Below are 6,571 nucleotides of genomic sequence, written 5' to 3' on the forward strand. Positions count from 1 at the left end.
TGATAGACTCCTACAGAGTCCACCCTCCAAAGCTGCCATTTTCTCCAGGGGGACCTATCTATGTAGTCCAGAGCAATGCTCCCTCCAAGCTGCGGAGTCCTGTGAGCCAAGATTCTACTTTATGAGCCACTGGCATTAAAGTTGTGAGCAAGCGATTTGGCCGCTGCATAAATTGGTTTGCTCTGGAGCCCTCCTTCCTGAGCGAAGACAAACGTGTGCGAGCTGGAGGCTAGAGAACTGTGAGCTGGCTCACACTGACTCCGCTTAGAGGGAACAGTGGTCCAGAGATCAGCTGTACTTCTGGGAGATCTCCAGGCCCCACCTGGGGGATGACAACCCTATCTGAGAACACAGATGCCCTGACCTGGATAGCCCAGGCTAGCCGGATCTCGTCAGATCTTGGAAGCTAAGCAGGGTCGGCCTGGCTAGTATTTGGATGGGAGACTTTCAAGGAATACCAGGGTTGTGATGCAGAGGCAGGCAATGGTCAACCACCTCCGTCTCTTGCCTTGAAAACTGCACAGGGGTCGCCATAAAGCAGCTGTCACTTGATGGCAAAAAAAAAATTGCCCCACATTCTCCATCCATGTATAGGTGATATCTTTAGGCTAAACCTGTAGGGATAGACGCCTTCAACCTACTTGTACCACAGTTTTACAGCACCTGTTTGGTTATGCGCTGAAGACTGAATGAATCTGTTTATCAGTGAAGGGGACAGAAGTCTGAAGACGCTGAACTGCAGGCTGTGGAAGGTCGGTAGTTCAGGAGTTCGAGACCCGAGTGTGCCGCATGACGGAGTGAGCTCCTGTCTCTAGTTCCAGCTCCTGCCAACCTAGCAGTTCGAAAGCAAGAAATTGCAAGTAGATAAATAGGTACCACTTCAGTGGGAAGGTAACAGTGTTTCGTGCGCCTTAGTGTTTAGTCAGGCCGGCCACATGACCACGGAAACGTCTTCGGACAGCGCTGGCTCTTCGGCTTTGAAACGGAGATGAGCACCGCAACCCTAGAGTCGGATTCGACTGGCTTTCGAGCAAGGGAAACTTTACCTTTACCTTTACTAGCAAGAAGGAGCCGTCAGAGGCCCCAAGGGGATGGCGTTTTGGGGAACTGATGCTGCTTCCGTACTAGTTCGCTCTTGGACAGTTCAGAGGTTCCTTTTCTGCGGTCATCTGCCAGAAGAACTGAAACTGTGGATCCCCAGGGTTGCCAAAATTAGGGAAGAAAAGAATACATCTTTGCTCACTCCTCCTGTGGGAATTTCAGCTTGCTCTTAAGAATTCCAGTATGAAGCTGGTGGCAAACGGAAAAGATTCTCACATTCTCCGGGATTCTCCCACAACTCTCATGAAGCTAGACGTTGTTGACAGCAGCAACAGCACCTGACGTACCCTCCGGATTTCATTGGGTGCATTTCGTTGCCCGTCTTCAAAGCCGTGCACAGGAAGGTCTCTCACACAGATTAGCAGCGTCTCTCACACAAACACCCAAATAATACCAATTGTTTTCAAATGGCTTTCATGTTCGTAATGGTAGCCTCGGCTCACAGTCCTTTCACAAAACTCAAACCGATTCCCGAAGAAAGTGAGAACAGCTTCCATTTGCCGGCAGCTTCCTACTGGAATTCCTAAGAGCAAACTGGAATTCCCATAGGGGGAGCGAGGATTTATTCTTCTTTTCTTCCCTAATTTTGGTTATAGGAGGCATTTTTGGTCCTGTTCTACATAGTAGCAACCTTGAGAGGTGCACTTTCAAGCTTAGGAGACCTGCCCCAATTGGAATGAGACTTTCTATTGTGGCTCTTTGTTCCTGAGGAAGGACCAGAAGTCTGAAACACTGTATGCTACCTAGGAAAAGTGTTGGATATCTACTTTGGACTTGATGCATTCTGTAGACTTCTATATTTCCTATGGTGGATTTTATGTACAGATTTATTGCTGATTACATATGTGTTTCACTTTGCTGAAGTCTCTTTTTGTATATTTACTCTTGCGGGTATTTCAGCACACAGTTGTTTTGCTGTTACTTGCCATTTTGTATTGTGTGCTGCATTGTTTTGTTATATGAACTTTAGCGCCTGCATATTTTGCCAGAATTTGTGTATATATTTGGTGTAGTGGTTAAGTGTGCGGACTCTAATCTGGGAGAACTGGGTTTGATTCCCCACTCCTCCACTTGCACCTGCTGATGTGACCTTGGGTCAGTCACAAGCTCTGGCACAGCTGTTCCTGAAAGAGCAGTTTGTGTCAGAGTTCTCTCAGCCCCACCCACCTCACAGGGTGTCTGTTGTGGGGAGGGGAAGGGAAAGGAGTTTGTAAGCCGCTCTGAGACTCCAAGTGAAGGGCGGGATATAAATCCAATCTCCTCTCCTCTTCTTCTTCTATATTAATGTACGAAATTTATTGTAATTCTGTATGAACAAGGCAACAATGGAAAGTAGAATATTTATTATAGAAATATTACCGAATCAGGGCTCTTTTTGTAGAAAAAGCCCAGCAAGAACTCATTAATATAATAGGCCACACCCAACAGCAGGAACTCATTAGCATATTAGGCCACACCTCTGACAGCACAGCTCATTAGCACATTAGGCCGCATCCCCATTTTACCAGAAGTGTGGTCATCCAGCCACACCCACCTTTCCCTTCTTATTGTTTACCTTGTTTGTTGTCAAAACCCAAGGCTTTTTTTTGTAGCAGGGACTCCTTTGCATGTTAGGCCACACACCCCTAATGTAGCCAATCCTAATGAGTTTCTGCTGTTGGGCGTGGCCTATTATGCTAATGAGTTCCTGCTGGGTGTGGCCAACTTGGGAGCCAGCCGGAACTTCGTTCCTGTGCGTTCCTGCCCAAAAGTAGCCCTGCCAATTTATCAAAATGTATTCTGAATCAGACCACTGGACTCCATCAAGGTCAGTATTGTCTACTCAGACTGGCAGCAGCTTTCCAGGGTCTCTGGTGGAGGTCTTTCACATCACCTGACCACTGTTTTCAGCTGGTGATGATGGGAACTGAACCTCCTACTCCTGGCTTCCTTCATCTACCATCCATCCACATCTTTGTGTCTTTTCCAGGACAACCTCATATCTTTCTCTACTCCCTGGATGGTTCGTTTCCTTTGGCTAGTAACATAGGAGAAACACATTGTTTTGGATTAAAAGTAGCTGAACTCAGACACTAGGATTGTGCAAAAATGAATATTTTCAGTGGGTTGCCGTAAGGAAACTTCTACTGTATTATATCAGTGAACTTCTTAAACTGGCAATCTTATATGATACATAGAAAAGCTTCTATTTTATTTTCCTTTGCTACTCTGTATCTTGGTTAGGACAATAAAGTCACTTTCTGCGTAAGATTCTGTGTATTCTGGTGGATACAGAACTGAACTAGGCCTGGAGCTGTGCACAAAGCCGAAAGATCTCCTGGATGCCAATGACCAGTTCCTACATGTGTAGGGATGCTCATACATACATACTTCTTGGGATTCTTTGATTCAGGGTCGTTGGTCGTATTGCAAACACAAGAGCACACACTTAGTAAAAGAAAAATATCTTTACTATAAAAACAAAATAAAACATGGGTACGGTACTTTGGATAAAAGAAATAAAATAAAAGGTTACATACTTGCAGTTACTCTCAGTAATATATGCTAACAGCTACATCTTTCTAACTGTCTTGGCTTCTAGAAGAGAACTAACGCTTTGGTTCACACAAAGGGCCATAAATCTTGTGAATACATTAATGCTAGATCAAAGCATTTCTACAAACAAGTTGTTAGTTGACCAATACAAAGGTTACAGGTCACTTCATTAGGATAATCAACTCCCACAAACTTTCCCACATTTATGTAACGTAACATCCTGTTTCCTAACAAACAACATTTAACTCTGTAATGAATGAAGTGTAAGCAACTTGCAAGTCCAACAATACTCTGTCATGACTGTCCCTTTTGAGTAACAGTTCTCACCTGCCACAAGTGCACCGTTTTAAGAAGTTCAACTGCCTCTTGCACAATTCTTGACTTCCTGGAATATTTGCTTCAATTTGTCCAAGGAAGTGTGCTTGCGCATGAAAGCTTACACCTTAAATAAAACTTTGTTGGTCTGAAAGGTGCCATTGGACTCAAACTTTGTTCTGGAATACTTTATACCATTCTTACGCAGTTCTCTGAGTGGTGAGAAGTTCCAGGGGCAGCACTTACCTGGGCTGGCTTCCTTTGTAGGAGATGGCCCTGGAAATTAACAGTATTTCTGTTTGTTGTAGTGGTTAGGAGCACGAAATCTAATCTGGGAGAACTGGGTTTGATTCCCCCACTCCTCCACATGCAGCTGCTGGTGTGATCTTGGGTCAGACACACGTTTTTTCAGAGCTGTCCTCTCAAGAGCAGTCCTCGAAAGAGCTCTCTCAGCCCCGCCTACCTCACAGAGTGTCTGTTGTGGGGAGGGGAAGGGGAAGGAATTTGTAAGCCACTCTGACACTCCTTCAGGTAGTAAAAGGCGGGGTATAAATCCAATCTCTCCTCTTCTATTTTATATTGACATTTGTACATTTGATATATTGACATTTGTACAAGTCATGGAGATGGGCAGAGGCACTCCTACAGAACAGTAGATCTGCTACTTCACATCAGATCCCAAGACAGAGAAAGCTGTCTACCCCTGAGGTCGCCAACCTCCAGGTGGGCCCTGGAGAGCTCCTGGAATTGCAACTGATCTCCCGGCTACAGAATTCAGTTCCCCTGGAGAAAACGCCTGCTCTGGAGGATGGACTCCATTGCGGTCCTGCTGAGCCCCCTCCCCAAACCCCTCCTTCCCCAGGCTCCACCCTCAAATCTTCAGTTATTTCCCCAACGCAGAGTTGGCAACCATAATCCCCACCCAGATGCCTCATCCAGCTCCCAGCAGTGTCTGTCTGTCTGCTTCTCTCTCCAGCCGTGCCAGAATCAAAGCTGTTTTTCTTCAAAGACATACATCTGTCCCCTCCCTGCAGCTGGGAACGGTGCCACCTCAAGCCCTGATGGGCCCTTGGACAGAGCCGTCTCTTAACAATTGAGACCCATGGCAGAGATAAGCACAATCAATAACCACCATTCCTTTCGGCTCCCCCAGATGATAAACCCATTCCTGGTAGCCGGACTGCAAACTCCCCACAACATTTTACGGCAGTATTAAACATCTGATTAATTAATTGACCTGCTTCCCACGCAGGAGGATGTGTAGCTATTGGAAGATCAGTTTTGTTTGCTTGTTTCCCCATATAACACCTGGGTCCTTTTTCTAGCTCAAGGGCAGTGAGTCCTGCTTTGGAGGCTCCACCCGGTTTCTGAGAAAGGGAGAGGGAAGACCAGGGTTTCCATAGATGAAAGCACATGTGCTTGTTTTCTCTGGGGCCTTTTTGATGCAGAAGCCAGCCCTGTACTTTCACTTATGGTAGGAGCAACAGGTTTCTCTGTGGCTGTCTTTAACTGAAAAGTGAAAGAACATGCCCAGTTAAGCGAACCACAGACGTCCAGCGCATCTGACTGCAATTTCCTTTATTAAACGCTGCACCAATCACTTCCTTAAATTATTTGGAATGAGATCATTTATTATTTGCGTCCATCGCCTATAGGGTTACCAGCCTCCAGGTGGTGGCTGGAGACCTCCTGGGATTACACGTGATCTGCAGGTGACACAGATCAGTTCACCTGGAGAAAATGGCTGCTTTGGAAGATGGATTCTAGGGTGCTGTACCCCTTTGAGGTCCCTCCCTCCACAAACCCCGCCCTCCTCAGGCTCCACCCCTAAAATCTCCAGGTATTTTGCAGGCCAGAGCTGGTATCCCTAGTTGCCCATCACAGTTGGATTTTAACTTAAAGACTAGAGAGACACCATCTTGCATAAAAGGTAAGTAGGTTAATAGAGATATTTCAAAATATACAATAGAAATGGTCCTTCCATGAAAACAGGGGGAAATCTTTCATAAGTCTTTGTCCCCACTTTCTTCTAACGGGTTCACGGCGGCATATGGGAGTGGCAACCCATTTTATCTTTACTATAGTTCTTTGAGATTATTTAAAGTGAGAAATGGCGAATGTCCCAGGGTCACACAATGAGCCTCATGGCTGAACAAGGATTTGAAGCCAGGGGTTGGATCCCACCTAAAATTCCCCTGAGCGATTTCCCTCTAGTTCTTCCCTCCGGTGGCATACCACCAACCTCCCCCCAAGGTTATTCTCCCAGGACCTGCAGTGACGGGGAAACAAATGAATAAAAGTATCTTCCGATAGCCACACATCCTGCCGCATCATACTTAGGTTTGGGGTGTTTAATAATACCTGAACTCTCCCTATAAACTAAAATAACTAAACAGAGGCTATTATACTTTGGTCACATTATGAGAAGACAAGGATCACTGGGGGAAAAGAACATACTGATGGGGAAAGCTGAAGGCAACAGGAAAAGAGGAAGACACAAAGTGAGAGGGATTGACTAAGACCCCTTCTGCACCCGTATTTTGCCTGGGTCTCTGAGCGCATCCTATTCTTCCATTCTGCATCCACTGTCACTTTCACTTTGTTTTGGGGCTTTTCTTGT

This window comes from Gekko japonicus, unplaced genomic scaffold (assembly GCF_001447785.1).
Source record: "Gekko japonicus isolate JY-2015 unplaced genomic scaffold, Gekko_japonicus_V1.1 scaffold752, whole genome shotgun sequence".
Lineage (NCBI taxonomy): Eukaryota > Metazoa > Chordata > Lepidosauria > Squamata > Gekkonidae > Gekko > Gekko japonicus.